Source organism: Patagioenas fasciata, chromosome Z, assembly GCF_037038585.1.
Source record: "Patagioenas fasciata isolate bPatFas1 chromosome Z, bPatFas1.hap1, whole genome shotgun sequence".
In the NCBI taxonomy this organism is placed as follows: Eukaryota; Metazoa; Chordata; class Aves; order Columbiformes; family Columbidae; genus Patagioenas; species Patagioenas fasciata.
In genome coordinates, this window is record NC_092560.1 from 15,978,144 (window position 1) to 15,994,617 (window position 16,474).

Sequence of the window (16,474 nt, forward strand, 5' to 3'; positions counted from 1 at the left end):
ATCATGTTGCTCAGACTGTCCACTTGAGTTTGGAAGACAGATGAGGATGGAAATCCCACATCCTCCTTGGGAAACCTGTTTGCTTACAGTCTTGTGGAGAAGCCCAGGCTGCAGTTGGCCTGCAGGGCTTGCAAAGTTACACAGATGACTCTGGTTGAACTTGCTGTCCACCCAGACCCTCGTGGCCTTCACTGAAAAGCTGCTCTCTCTATCGGTCAGACCTAGCCCACACCATTGCAGGTAGCTGCTGCAAATCAGGGGCATAAGTTGGCATTTATCTTTACTGAAGCCCATGAAGGACATAAAGCAGGTTGGGATCCTCCAGATTGCTTAGGAAGCCCAGAGGCTGGGAAGTGCCCATGGAGGGTCTGTTGCCAGACCTTGGACTTCTCTGCAGTGGGCAGACAAGCACCGCTCTTTCCATGGGCAACCGAAATGATTCATCCTCGAGCAAGGGAGCCTGAGGCACCTGTGGGCACCATCACTGCCACTCTGCTGCCAACAGCACCTGTAGCTCCACTTCCTGAAGTATTCACACTTTTCACTCCGGCACAGGGTGTGAAACATTGCCTCGCTGCAGATGAATTCACCCAGGCTGCAGAAGACATTGCTTCATTAATATTTTTAAGGCAATGTCATCTAGAAATCAAGCTGAAGGGCATGGTCTACCCTCCAACAAGTGCTTGGTCAATGCAAAGTCACTTTTTGCAACCCAGGAGGGACAGGGAATCCTCCAAGGATGATCCCACACTCAGGGGCAACACCATTTTCTGGCAGTTTAACCCTCCCCTTTGCCACATGTCCCATGATTGTTTAATGTGGTGCCCCCTACTCCAAAAACTCTGACAGAAAGAAAGATGACAACTGGAGACACAAATAGCTTCAGCCAACACAGTCTTTAAGAAACACAGTAGTGGGTAGGGGGAGTGTAAAAGGCTAGAAAAATGCAAAATTACCTTGAAACTCAACTCAGTTTCATTAGGCTTATCAGAGCTCCCAGGAAGGGCAGGAGGCAGTATGACAAGCAGAGGATGGGGCCACCCCAGCCTCTTTGGAGAGTGAGCCCCTTATTTCTCTGGTTCACTGCCAGCTTTCCAAGATAGCTTGTGTACTCTGGCAGAAAGATAAAGCTGACTTGCCTGCATTCTCCAGAGACAATACCCTCTTTCACTCTGACGGTTACCTGGGCAGCAAAGAAAATATTATTGCTTATCAACTTCCTTGTGAGTACTAATGTACTTCTGAATTCAATGAGAGGGCAAATTCCACCTTACAGAGCTCTTCTACCCTGGCAAGATCCTGCTCTGTTACGAAAGAAAAGCAAATACAACAATCCCAGTTCAAAGAACAACAAAAACTGGATGCCTCCCCTATCCCCACACACATTGCAAAAAATCATTATAGAAAGGAAGTGGTGAAATGCACAAGCTTTAAGAGATGTTGCCACATTTCTCATCAGAAAGGCAACCTTGAAAAACCCATCATCTGACCCTCTGCAAGCTCAGCAGTTTCTCCTGAAACCAGAGCACCATGTTTTCACTCTTCTATTTCACAGGAAGAAGCTTCCTGTTATTCAAGGCCAAGCCAGTTTCTGAGTTTCAGGAACCAAAGTTCAGTTCCTTCTTGAAAAGACATAGCTGGGTCTCAGTAGCCTCCCAAGCTGTTTGGGACTATAGGAACACTTGGCCGCACTGCTCTTTATAGTAAGGTCTAGGCACACCTGCAGATACCTGGCAGATGGGTTACGTCTGCTAAAGTCTACCATACAGAAGGCTTGCCTTGCAGCAAAGTTGACCATCACTGTTTCAGGGTGTTTGGTCATCTTCAGAGAATGTCAAGACCTTGGTTAGTTGCCCAGAGGACTCCAAGTGGTGTCCATTGGGCTGGTCAGAGTTACTCCCAAACCTCTTCTGCCTAGCTGAAGAGTTGTGACTGCAATCAGGACAAAGATATGTTAGGAAATCTGAAGTGGCAAGCAGGATGGCCAAGGCAATGGAAGTACACCAAGCGCAGATGTTTCTTCCATGATCTGTGAAGGTTTGGATGCTACACACTTGAATGTCTGAAGATACAGCGCTCACCTCTAAAGTGATCTAATGTTATCACATTCCCCCATGACTGAAGGTTTGTGCACTAACCAGCCCAGGGGCTAGAATGCTTGCAGAATATGTTGAGATTCTGGCCAGCAAGATCAAGCCAACCTTTTAACCTTATCTCCAAAGCTACCTGAGAAAACTGAGAGCCTGATCAACCAGGTCAAAATGGAAACTGCTAAAGAGCAGGGGAACTAAGCAGGATCTGATTGTTTGGGTAGCAAAGCACAAGCACAGATGCAAGGACAGTCTAGAGCAGGGGTGTCTAACTCACTTTCACCTGAAGCCACATCAGTCTCGCGATTGCCTTCAAAGGGCTGAATGTAACTTTAGGATCATATATAGATGTAATTACTAGTACATGTATACAGTCCTGAAACTACATTCAGCCCTTTGAAGGTAACCAAAAGGCTGATGTGGCCCCTGGTGAAAATGAGTTTGACACCTGTGGTCTAAAGGACCTCACCTCTGGTGGTCTCCAGTCCAGCCTCACAGTGAACCTGCCCAGAGCTCTAAATCCAGGCAGATGTGGAGCCTTCAGAACCTGCAAGGATGAAGGCTTCCATCTGCCTGGTCTCAGGGCTGCACCACCCTCCTGGGGATGCAGCTTTCTCTCACGTCTGACCTACTTCCCTCCAGCTGCAGCTTGCATCCTTTTCTCCTTGTTACATGATCTGTCACTGCCAAGAAGAGTCTGACTCTGCAACTTCCCTTCCAGGAATTGTATCCCATTGTTAGTAAATCTGTTTGGCAGCAGACGACACAGGTACCCACTACCATAGACTAGAGAAGAACTGGCTCTGGGTTTCCCAGCCAGGAGCAAAGGGAAATGGTCCCTGTCTCTCTGCAAGCAATGACAGCAGGACCTTACTCTTTGAAAGGTTGCGGGCAGCATCAGAGGTCTTCTCTGAAGCCTATAGCTGCAGAGGTCTTCCATCTCCATTGCAGCATCACCTGCACACAAAAACACTTAGGGACTCACAGAAAAGAGAAGTGTGGGGAGCAATCCCACAGCCATGCAGCACCTGTGGAATTGCTTTATGGTTCCAGCTGAAGCTATTCTCTTTGGCTGGCTGACTGAACCAGGAGTTTTCTGGAGAACAGGGAGATGCCAATTCTAAGACACTTCTGAGCACTCTAACAGTAGGCGTCATTTATCAGATGCACAACAAGCCAGCAAGAGCGCGTGGCAAACGCAGGTGTTACAGACATAACAGCCAATGCTTTCTTCTGCTTCATCACAAATTCAAAAATCGATTCACTATTTAGAGCAGAGATAGTGGGTTCACTTTTGCTCTTTTTGGTTCTTAGTCTTCCTTTTATTGATGTTGCCTAAGTGGTGGGACTACCCATGCTTTCCCTGCCAGTGAAATGAGATCCTGTGCCCATTCTTTCTCCTGCTGGGCTTGGCAGATGCACAGTCTCTGGGAAACCAGTGGCATCACTCTAAACTGAATCCACCAGTTCAAGTGCAGAAGTAGTATATGGTTCCCACTGGAAGCACACTTCTGAAGCAAATCTCCTTATCACTGCTATTTACTGCATTTCAGTTTGCATTGCAAAGCAATCTTGGAGCATGCAGGTAGGATTGCCTCCAGAGGAAAACAAAATCATTCCAAGATCAGAACCCAGCACACTCCCTGTGCGAACTGGACCAGTTGAGTAAAATTAAAACTTAAAAAACGCCTGTTGATATGAAGTCCGAGTACCACCTCTTTCGCTCCACAGGTCTACTCCTCTTGCACTGTACATGTGGCCATAGTTAGAGAGGTGAGGTCAGTCCCACACAGTTCATTCCTGCCAGCCTCTTTGCATACCTCCTCAGTAATACTTTTGATTGCCTTCCAGCTCTGTCCCTCTGCATCACCCCTCTCTCCAGCCCTGCCAGAACTGCCACATCCCAGCTGAGCTCCTCACTACAGGCTCACTCTCTCTGCCTCTACCACTGCTTCTTTCCATGCCAGTCTATTTCTCCAGGATAGCTGATAGCCACACTGACAAAGTGATATTTTCCCAGCCTTTGAGTCAGCTCTGGGCATGTGTGCCTCAAAGATTTCTTGAGCCAAAGGCTTATCTGTCTGTTTAGCCAGCCCTAATGGATTTTCCACCTGCAGATTCATCTAATAGTTTTTCTTGAATCACATCCCCAACATCCTGTGTCAATGAGTTCCACTGTTTATCTGTATCCTGTAGTTCCTGGGCAGTGATAAACAGGGGAACAACTGCTCCCTATCTGAACTCTCCATCCCATCATCCTACCATATGTCAAAGGCCATATGTCATACCCCTTTTTAGGCATACCTTTTCCAAGCTAAACAGTAGTCCCTCTCTGCCTTCACTTCTGCACTACCAGGTCTTCAATAAGCTGCAGAAAGCTAGAATTGCATGAGGCATCCAAGACACAGCTGCACTGTAGATGTACCCAGACAGCATTTGATCTTTTCACAGTGCCAGTGGACAGAAAAGAAAAAAAAAAAAAAAAAGGAAAGGTAGCACAGTCCTTGAAGTCTGGCTGTGAATTAAAGCAGCATTTGAACTCCTGACATAATGCAGGCCAGGCAGTTTGGGATGTGATTGCCATGCCTTGAGCAGCAAAACAAAGACTATCTGTGTGAAGGAGAGTGAGAAGAAAAGCATCGGGTAGGACACACTGGGCCACACTGCACCTGACTTGAATATGCAGTTTTCTCTGGATATCTTATATGCATTCATGAAATTACATGGGCATCTAGGGCTTTTCCATACCAGGCTCCAGGAAACTTCTGCAGTCTCCTCAAAGCCAGAGGAGACTCAGTGTCCTGCTCCCAGCTCCTGCTCAGCCAGAGATGACACAAAGGGGAAACTGTCCCACAGAGAGGTCCTCAAGCAGGCTTGAGGGCAGCTGTGGAAACAACAGGATGTGCAGTTCCAGCTAAATGGCCTTGGACAGGTTATACAGAAGTATGTTTTTATGAGTGCAAGGAGTAACAACTCAGGCCAGTGATAATGGTGTCTCAGGTCGGAAAACCACCCCCATATGCATGATATGTGAACTTTGGGCCTGAGCATGTGAATGCATGGGTCAGAATGTCACCCACAAGATATGCATGGGAACATGACTGAAAACAGTCACAACACGAGTATGGTGTTTTATTTAACAACAATTACTGAGAAAACATCTTGTTTAACCTCTTAGTCCAGGCCCATAAACACACAGATCTATCAATTGTCAATGGCTAATAAAGACAGCCTCTGCCTGGCTCTGCTCTTGCTGCCAACAAGAACTCTGTGCATCTGCCTGCATCTGTATGTGTCATTCCCCACTGCCACAGGCAGTAGTTGAATGCTGCCACTGCCCCATGTGACACCCTGGGCACCCTGTGAAGCCAGGTAACTCCAGGCATGGGAAAGAGACAGCAGACAATGACACCCACAGATACAGAAGTAAAGAAAGATAAAAGTTTTTAGAAAGAGCTCCAAATAAGTGATTCAAGACACAGGTTTCCAGACTTGTAGACTGAGACACCATGCAATCATCTTCCTGTACTGGGAGTGGTACCAGTGGTAGCAGAACCACGCAACAGTGAAAGGTGTGTGAAACCCTTCTAGTGTCACATATGGTGTCTGTGCCATTAATCTTCCAAACCCCCACAACGGAGCTTGACTGCATGACAGGCAGAAACAACAGTATAAACACTGCTAGATTGTACTTTTACGTGTAAGATACAAGTTGCCATGAAGCCACAGAAAAGTTCATGTTGGAAGCGATGCTGCCAGGGAAGGAAGAATGGATAAGACACTGGAAAACTCTTCTGAAATACACAAAAACATACACAAGATAATGACTGGTTTCACTGGTTTCTCAAAATTGAAAGAAAGAGAAGGTAGAGAAATTGCCACTTCAGTTCCCTTTTTACACATCAAACAGATCCACTCTCAATTAAGCTTAAGAAGTCCTGTTCCACTAACAGCCCACAAAGGGCTGGGCACCAAAACCAAGCTCCCAAGTAACCTCAAGTAAGAGACACCCCAAGCTAACAGCAAGACAAGCTTTATTGAAATGTTTTTTGAAATTTCAAGGATGACCACATGTCATGGTTTAACCCAAGCTAGCAATACAACCACGACAGCTGCTCACTCACCCCTTCACCCAGCCCCCCAATAGGGAGAGAATCAAAAGGGAAGGGAGAAACTTGGATTGAGATAAACACAGTTTAATAAAGTAACAAAATACTAATACACTACTAGTCTCTCTCTATATATATAATAGAAATAAAAGATACTGAAGGCAACTCCTCACGAACTCTGTCCATAACTGAGCAGTCAGTCCCAGCAAGCCACACCTGGTTCAACAGCTAATTCCCGAAGAGAAAAGAGAGGAAAAAAAGGCAGAAAGCCCAGAAGCCTCTGCAAAAACGGCAAAAGGCCGGGCTAAACGTCTCAGCTGAAACTCCCCCCGCTCAATAGCAAGAGCGAGCAAGAGAACGCTGAAGAAGTGTCAACCAAAAGGCCCTGACTTCTTAAATACGGAGTATGACACTAATGGGATGGAATACTCTCATTGATCAGTCTGGATGTCAGTCAAGCTCTGCCCCACCCATGCCCCCCTTCCTCAATGCAGAGGGCAGGGCCCTCAGAGTGTCCTTGGCTCTCAGGCCAGAGCAATTAAAAATTTTAACTCTGTCCTGGGGTGTTATTTGCTTGCTCTCAAACCAAGTCCAAATATTGACCATGCTAGCTACAAAAAATAAAGGTTTCTAACTGTATGAAGAAAATTAACTCATTTCAGCCAAACCAGCACACCACAATATACTCAAGGACATCCTTTGATATTTTGCTTCCATGCAGTGGAAGGACCCATAAAGCAGATCAGTGTTCTGCAGCAAAAAGTTAAGGATTCTTACCACTCATCCGAGTTCAACACTTGGCATGCGTGCCAGGAAAGAAGTGCAGGAAGCAGAGACCAAGATAGAGTTTCCAGGTGGACTTTAGCTACAAGTTTCCTTGGTTTAATTCCTTAGAACTTCACTTCCTAATATCATCACCACATTTTTACTTTTACTATCTACACAGAATCACAGGTGAGTTTATGCTGGAAGGGGCCTCTGATGGCTCTGTAGCCCAAACACCTGGTTAAAGCAGGCCAGGTTTCTCAGGGCCTTGTCCACATGAATTCTGAAAATCTCAAAAGGCGGAGGTACTACAGGCAAGAAAACCATCCTGCTAAGCCACTGTCTGGCTAATAACCATGACCTCAGTCAATACACAACAGCTGTAGAGGCACGTACCAGTCATACACAGTGCTCTGCCTCCATGAGGATGACTCACCTACCCCTCCCTCTCCAGATCTCCAGCCAAGTCAGTCAGTGAAGTTCATCGCCACTTACAGTCTATGTCCAAAGTGACTCAGAGGACTCCTGCCTTCAAATTATCACTCCTCCAGTGACCATAACACCAAACTCAGGAGATGAAGCTAGCTGTTGTGTTGAGGAACAAGAATACCACGTTGGGGCCCTAAAGGCAAAGCCCAGTAGAACATGATGAGAGCTTGTAGAAAAGAGTGTATGCTCTCCACCATGGTGATGTGGGATGCTTTGGGGTGACAAGCCAGAGAAAGAAATCTCTGAAGGATATCAGCTAGTTGCTGCTCAGCTAATGGCAGGCTGAGAGATGTCACCTACTTCCAGAGAACACTGATGTCTGAACTGAGTGACATTATTTAGATCATCATCCTGTTCAGGTTTCTAGCAATGCATCATCCAAGGAAGCTCTTCCCACGATTCCTCCTCTTCGCTGCTAAAAACACAACTGCCTTATTGTTTTGCCAAACAGTAACTTCTGCTTCCAGCTCCTGGCTCTTGTACTGGTTTGTCAGCCAGACTGAAGAATCCATTATCTATAAAGATACAAGAAACTTCTGATCTTTTGAACTCCACAGAAACCAAGAATTCACCAAAACACAACCTGAACACCAAGAAAGATGAAAGTGTCATCTTTCCACTTGAGCTTTTACTTATAAAATCTCAGTAAAGGGTATGGTTTTTCTGCACCAAGACGAGGTTTGTCCAACAGGGTGCATCATACCCTCCACTACCATACAGGGCTTAACATATGGTGGGGGACACAAGCCTCAAAGAGACACAAGAGGTCATAGAGTCAAGCCCTTCAGTCCCTGTTCTGCCTTTAAATGAGTGCCATGATCTTTAAAACTGTGAGACACTGAACTCCTATTGATTTCTATGGAAGCTGTTGGATGTCAGGCTATCATTAGCAAAATCAATCTTTTCAATTAAGACTTTGGGCCTCAGCTACTGATATCAAGACCTTTGCAAATTTGAAGACAAACATGAGCCACAACCATGACCACAGGCAGGAGGGGTCAGAAGAGAGACTCTGATCTTCCCTGACATTAAGGAAAAGAGCCTCTCTACGTGGGAGGAGCTGAATATTATGAAAGCAGGAACTTGGAGCAATGTTATTCTGATTTGTTCTTGTTCCTCTGTGCGTGTATTTTGGTATTCGAATTAAATTAGAGAAAATGAGAGAGAAAAATAATGTGAACTAATTACATTTAACTAGATGTTAGAAAGACAATCTTTGACTGCTTCTATTTGTCTGCTGCCATTAAAGAGCTGTCTGGGTTGCCTGTGCCTATTACCCTGCAATTTTGTTGCCAGTACGGGCTCCTTGCAGGGGCCAGACAGAATGGAAGAAACCAGAGGATGACAAGGAAGACTGGTCCTTCCCAGCATCATTCATTACCAGTGCTCCCAGTAACATCAATGTGAGGTGCCTTAGAAAAGAGCACTGCTGCTGTGCCAGTAGCTCAGGCAAAACGGTAGCTACAATTTTCTAAGGCAATATGTTTTATATTTTTCAAGATTTGTGTATTCTTGCTCAGGGCAAACACTGCAAAACACTGCTTTAAATAACTGATTTTAAATAACCTCACATGTAACGGGTGGAAGGTGGCTGAGAACTGAATGTCCTGGCAGATCCAAACTTTCCACAGCCTGGAAAGTGAAACTCCACAGATATCCAAAGGGAGAAGAGCTACCGTGCTCTGGAGGATGGTGAAAAGCCTATCACTGGATTCAGCGCAGACCGTCAGTGTGACAATGACACTGAGTGGCATTCAGGGGCAGCACCACTTCAGGGGTCTTTTTAGCAGACAGGAAAACATGCTATGTGCAAGTGCTCTCCAGCTAAACAAGACCCAGGTGAGACTGCAGTAGGACAGGCAGCTTCAGGAGAGATCTGCTGCTCCCAGTCTTGCGCTTGCACGCACTCTTGTTCATCTGCAGCATCACTCCATGACCCAGCTGAGGGAAAGGGACACCTTGAGGAAGAGGCACTTGTACACTGAGCACTACCCATGCACCCTGTCTGTGGTTCCCAGAATACCTGGAATGGGATCCAGAGCTTTCTGACTCTCCCAAGGAAGATTTCAGCCCTCTACACAAGCACCCTGCAAGGAGAATTTAAATCATGGTATCTGCAGACCAAGGATTGCTTTATTTCTGCTCTCAGGATTAGGTCCGGTCCTTGCCTTGGCTCCTGCCCACACCTTTGTGCTGACTGTCCCTGGTCCGCTCTACATACGATCTGGAGCCACAAGGCTCATATTCACTTCACTAGCGTAACTCTGACCTGAGCCTTGCCAAGCCACCTTTTCCTGGGAGGACCTGTCCCCCTGTATTGCCTCCTCTCCTGTTTAAGCACAGCTTCCAGAGCTGCGAGAGAAAGAACAAGATGGAGTTTGGCCTTTGCTGCTTTTCTGCAAGCTATCTAATCAGCTTCCATGGACTTTGACTCAACCTCAGTGATAAAAATATCACAAATGCTGGGAATTTCTGCTGCTTTGTCTTCCTTATCATTTTCCTCAGTGACTGTGCCACAGAGGGAGACAGGTAGTGCAGAGTCACCAGTGCAGAAGACCTCCTCTCTGCAGGTAGGAATGTCCGTGTTTCCTGGCACAGAGATAAAGAGCACAGCGACTCACCAGATTGGAAAGAAACCCTTGCACAAACCAGAGCCCAGAAGGATGCTCAGAAGAGAGAGGGCAAACTTGGATGCTGCTTTGGAAAACATGAAAGCGTGTGAAACAGACCAGGGAGCAGGTCAACAGGGGAAGAGAAAACAAGGCTTGGAGCTGCACACTCTCATTTGTCCCACCATGGGCAGTAATATGTCTCCAAGCTTTAGAAAGGGTTTTGCTTGGCTGAAGGTCAGAAAGTCCTTCTTGTGAATTTCAAAGTGCTTTGGAAATAGTAAGCATCAGCATTACCCTAATAGAGCCCTGCAGGGTGTATTTTCAAAACAGAGAATTGCTGGCAAGCCTGTAATACCACAGAGGGGAAATCCCTGGAAATACTAGGCCAGTCTGGCTTCTACTTGCAAGCCAGTATAACCCTGTAAGTGTCAAACTCCCTCAGCCCATACAGCCTCCTGGATGATGTAAAGGTCTTTCCTGTTTCTCCTGCGGAGAGGCAGAAGGTGCGTCAGCGTAATTGCTATGTGCTGCAGGCTGCTCGCCTCAGTCAGCTCTCTGCAGCCAGAGCAGCTTAACGTGCTCTTAGGGGAAGCCAGGTGATGACTACACGAGAAACAACTCACTGCATTATTGCTCTGCTGTCTTCTTGCCATAGGAGCAAGAGACCAGACCGCCTGTGGCCCCGTTGTGCACGAAGAGGCAGCCAGCCCTTGCTGCTCCAAAGAGCAGCCGCTGTCCAGCCTCACCAGGAGCGGGGCTGCAGGTCACCTCAGGTCTGAGCAGATTTAGCAGTAAGTTCTTCAGCAGCCACCCAGACAGCAGCCCACTGGCCAACTGTAATACTGGCTGCCATTTTATTGCCAAAAAAGACTGCTGCTGTTTATAACAGGCAGATGACTATACTCGGGTAAGGTGACGGCTTGTTTGCTTGTTTGTTTCATTGAAGCAAACACTTCAAGCAAACTTTCTTGGACAAGATTTATTTATGAGAGTGGAGGACAGGGTCCAGTCATTAAGGACCAGGACTCTGCTGAGGTGTCCTTGGACCAACCAAGTATGGATGGTGGGGAACTGATCTGGGACAGTCTCCCTCCTCCCTGTTTCTTCACAGAAGGTCTCTGTCACACCCTGTCACAACCCAGCCTCCAAGAGTTTCCCCATCAAAATCCCTGCTGTGGAAACCAGGGCCTACCAGGGTGGGATGAAGACTTCATGCTGTGGAGCTACTGCAGGCCAAGGAACACAAAAACAACAGGCAGCAAACTAACCACAATGTATGAGGAGCCTGCAAGGTCATGCACAAAATTTATCTTAGCTTGTCCCTGAGGCAGCTATCTCTCACTCCAAAACATTGCTTTCACTTCTGTTGATTTCCCAAAGCCTTCAGCGCTCTCCCTAACTCTGTAACACTGAAGTGTTTGTGTGCATGAGCACCTGCAGCTCACTGCAGAGGGATCTGTTCCATACTTGAGCGTACATCCCCAAAACATGGTCTGCACAGCACTCAGGCATCTGGCAGTCCAGTCAGCCCACAGGCAAGGGAGAACTGCCCTTGCATAGGCACCACAAATTGGTTCCAGAGACCAGCAGCCTGTCCAGTGCCAACTCACCTAGAGACTCACAGAAACCTGCCACAGAGTCAGGCGACACAAAATCCACTTATTATCCAGCTAAGAAATGTAGTAGAGACAGAAACATCCAAAATATTATCCATTACTGACATTTTCTCAGCAAGAAATCTGCTCAGAGTGGCAAACCCATATACTCGAGAGATATACAGAAATTACCCCGGGCAGGGGAAGAAAGTGAGAAACCCACCACATCTGCAGATACGCTGAGCTGCTATCAGGAAACCCACCTGCTGCACAGATACAGCCAGCAGCTGGTCTGATCGGTGGGACAGAGGCGAGCAATGCTGCCAGACAGGATGGTGCAGCTGGCACACAGAGGGCAGGCAGTGGTCTCCCTCTCCACCCCAGACTTGAAAAATCAGCACACTCACGCAGACCTGCTTTGCCTCCAAGAAACAAAGGTCAGGAGGAGTTCGGGGCAGAGCTGGGGTACAGGAGGCATAATTGTCTGGCACTTTGTCCAAACATCTCCAATGCCTGGGCCCCACGTTTCCCAGGTCTATGACAGGGTTTGATTTGTTGCTATGGCCTAATGGATTGAATGAATTTAAAATACCTGTCATTGACAGAGCTATACACTGTCTGTGATAATGCTGATGCACCAAAAAACATCAGCACAGATGAAAACACCTCGTTTTTGCCTTTTCTTGAAGAAAAAAAACAGTTCCCCCTTATGCCACCTCACGACGCTTTGGTCTACCGTTTCCTAAAATGCTTGCATCAAAACATGAACTACCTGCTTGTCTCCATCAGTCACTCCCTATCGCTGATCAAACCAGGAGAGATCAGAGCTCTCTAAAGAGGGCACAGCCAGTGGGAGAACAAAAGGAACAGCAGGGCTACACAGGCTGCTCCTTTGTTAACCCATCAGGAAGCCTGAGTTGGGAAGCCTAAAACGCAAACAACACCCAAACTCTCCTCAAGTGTTCCCTGAATCCTCTGAAGAAATCACTTCCCTTGAGCCAAGATTCCAGAAGAGGTTAAGCCTGTCCAAGCAAATTCCCTTTACAGGGACTGCAACAAACACGGTGCCTTCTTAGGAAGTTTAAGTGAACTGCGGGATCAGGAACAGTCAGGATACTGCAAAGGCTGTTTTTCCATGCTCCAGAACAAGACAAGGAGGGCACCACTCCCTGCAGGGTAAACAATGGATGTTCAGCAAGACACTGTACATAGCTGGCCTCCCCGGGCCTCTGGGGACTTGTTTGCAAAGTGCTGTCATCATTACATATCCCATCCCAACAGCCTGCCTTCACCCCTGACAGAAGAAGCAGTACTCCAAACCTGTTCTGCCTGAAAGTAAGACCCCTTCACGGGTTTGCCTTGAAGGAGGAATTGGCACCAGGAGACCCTGCTGCCAGAGAGCATGGCCTAGATGTTGTTTATGTGGTTGTCATCGTGCTCTGCACAAGACATGACCTGCCCTGAGATCACACACCCAAAATCCCCATGACTCCAGCACAAAGGGACACACACATACACACAGAGACGTAGACTAGGCTTCTCTCTGTACCATAGGCAAAGTTATACAGATGTCAAACCGTTTCACGGGCAAGCAGAGCTGGCAGGATGAGGCACAGCATCTGCGGGCAGGCAGCGTGATGCTGACTCCCACCTGCCTCAAGTCGGCAAGAAGCCCTGTTGCTCCGTGCTCCGGCCACGCACCTCGGAGCGGAGCCCGGCCCACTGCACACCCTCTCGGGCCGGCGGGCTCCTACCGAGGGCCGGCTCTCGGTCTGTCACTCTCCACACCGAAAATCGCTCCTGCGGTTACCTGCAGGAACAGCCCAAGGGCAGCGCGCTGCCAGGGAGCAAGAATCCTGCCCGGGGAGGGGGCGACCAGCACCGGCTGCCACGACCGCTCCCGCTGCAGACACCGGGGGATGCCCGAGGCCCGCGGCACCGGGCGGCTGCCGCATCTCCCGGCCGTCGGTGTCCCCGCGGCTGCGGGTGGCAGCGGCTCCGGCTGCGCACAAAGCGGGGTGGGGCCGGCGGGGGCTGCAGCACCCCAGGCGCACGGGTACGGCAGACGCTCCCCGCTCCGCTCCCCTGCACCACCGGGCATCCCAGGCTGTGGCAGGTGCACCGAACGGCCCTGCCCACGCTCGCGCCTGCCCCAGGACCCTCCCCACCCCCAGCCTCATACCTTGCCGCAGGCGGCGGGGGTCCGGCAGCGTACAGAGTGAGCATGGGAGCCTTGGCGAGCCCAGCCTTTCCGTGCCAGCCCGGCCCCGCCCGCCCGCCGTCCCCGCCCCGGCCCGCCCCGCCCCGCAGGCGGGAGGTGCCGGCGGGGCTTGGGGGCTGCTCGCCGCCCCCTGATGCGGGAGCTGGTTCCCGCAGAGCTCCGGCGCGCCTTCCCGGGGAGGTGCGGACCGGCAGGGCGGCTGTGCCCGACCCTTGGCCGTGATCTGCCGTGGGAAGCGTGGGGTTTGCTGTGCTGCTGTCGTGGGGAGAGTACCTCCAAAAAGTGCAAAGTGCTCAAAGTGCCGCTGAGCTCGGGGAGCCAGCTCGCCTGGGCCAACAGGTGCGATTCCTCGTCAACATCACCCCTGCAGTAGGTCCTCAGGTCTGTGTCTGGAGGCACATTGTGTAGGCTGGGTACATTTTCCTAGGAGACCATTCAGACAGCATCAGGACTTCGCCATCATCTGTGCAGAAAGTACCCACAGATCTTGCCTTAGCTCACAGATCTGCTGAGAAGATGGTGGCACATTTCTATAATCTCAGTGCGACCTCCAGGTACTGGACACTGCTCCCTGAACACAGCACGCACCTCTAAAACACCTATCAGTTGTACCAGCCTTTGCTGGCAGCCTCTGGCAGGCTCAACAGCCCCTGGCAGATGGAGAGACACCAGCCCACGTCAGTCCAAAGGTGCAGGGGTTTTTGCTGATGGCAAGTGACTCTAGAAAGCTTCTCATGCCTGCCGAGCTCACACTCAAACTCTGGGATTAGGTGGTACTACAAGCCCATCTGGTATCTTGGATGGGGAACTTTGCACATAGACAGCATGACAGATGAAAGGGCAGAGAAGATCTCCTTGCCCAGGTCACGCACTCAGCTAACACCACTCTGGTCCTGTCTAAACAGAGTCTGAGACAGCTAGCTCATCTCCATGCTTTAGTCCCACCAGCCTATGGGTAGCAGTGGCAGCTCAGGGCTGACCCAGCAGGTGTGACCAGACTGTGAGACTGAGTGTCCTCCACAAGTCAGATGCTGCAGTTCAGGTGTCTCCACTTTCATTATGTGGTGGTGAGATGGGAGTCTGCCAGTCACTCAGGACAGCAGGAGTCCTTTCGGGAAAAGGAAAGGAGGCTTTGACAAGAGCTATTCTACTGAATCCTTCGAGGGAGTTGACCAGAATTTCAGAAGCAACCAGGAACCCCCAAGAGTGACCTTGCTGCCAGGTACCAGGCTGGGACAATCCAGGAAACTGAGGCCATCAAGCAAAGACACAGTTGTCGAGAAGCACTGTCCATGGATAGAGCACAAGAAGTAATCCAGCTGCGGACAGGAATCATGGCTGCTTGTGCAGCAGCTGTCCTGGACCTGCCCTGCCATTCCTCAGAACTGCTTCGGGTGCTGACAAAGTGAATAGGTTTGCTGCACATTCCCCTTCGCCGTCTAAGACTGGGTGGCTGAGACTGGTGTCTGTAATGGCATGTCCTTGGGCATTGGGGTGAACTCTGCTCCTTGTCTTCTTTCCTGGGACTTCTCAACTGGTCATCCAACAGCAAGAGCCTGGCTGAGCAACTGCTGTTGGCAGCCTGTGTCCACAGAGGTGGCTTGTGACAAAGAGCACCCTCACACAACACTTGTCTTGCTCTGCACAGGGCTTCCAGCAGCCCCAAAGAAAACGCTGCTGTTAGTGCTTTCTGTTGGAATCCAACAGCACAAGTTGGAGCAGTGTGCCCTGTAATTCTCTGCCATCCCACATCCTGAAGTGCCAGAAATCAGTCCAGGGGCAGGCTACTGTCACCTCTGGACATCTCTTCCCAGTCTGTGCAAATTAATGAGAAGTGGAAAGCTACCGCCGCAGACAGCACAGCTCATTATGGGGAGTATTGTGTGTCATTGGCATACTGCTGGCCAGAAACCACACCCAGCACTGCAACCTGCAGGAAGAGCGGAGCTGGCACCTGTTGTGCTTGCTCTGTGTCACAGGAGCTACATTGGTATGGCCATATTTGTGGTGTGTGTGGCTGTGGCATAAAGCACTTCTCACCTAGGTGGGGGCAGCTCCCAGGGAGCAGGGTCCTGCCTTGAAGGGAGAGGCTGCAGAAGCAGATGAGATGAAGCAGAAGAAAAACACATTTCCAATAGTGATATGCCTTGCAACACTAGGAAGAGCATGACAGCTTTGCAGATGCGATATCCTCATGCAGATTCAGTTCAGATCTGTGTTACACCAGTGCACAGCTCAGTACATCTACACTGGAGAAGGCACCATCGCAAACACTGTGCTCTGCTTCATCCCAGTCTGCTGAGGACAAGGGGCCTGACGTACCCACGATACATTTGGATGGAGCCACATAGAGGAAGCCACTAATTAGTTATACCCAATTAGCATCATATCTAAGAAGAATTTCCCTAGTTCCCACCTCTCCTGCTGTGATTATTTCCAGCCCTGAAAAGTTCAAGATCGCTGACAGTGCCACATCTACGGGGGTGGGTGGCACAGAGGGGTGGCGTAGAAGCTGCGCCCATGCAACAGCCACCAGCTTTGGGTACTAATTTAAAATGCCATTGTGATGGCAGCATCAAAACTGGAAGTCTTT

The 16,474-nt window shown here is 49.2% G+C and overlaps 1 protein-coding gene across 1 annotated transcript in view; it reads right to left on the reverse strand.

Moving 5' to 3' along the window:
* CORO2A (coronin 2A) overlaps nt 1-13,931 on the reverse strand; it is a 56,277-nt gene extending 42,346 nt beyond the window's left edge. Inside the window, exon 1 of the mRNA XM_065861410.2 lies at nt 13,843-13,931. The gene's annotated coding sequence lies outside the window, so the exon portion shown is untranslated. The remainder of the gene's footprint in view (nt 1-13,842) is intronic.
* Nucleotides 13,932-16,474: the final 2,543 nt, after the last annotated feature.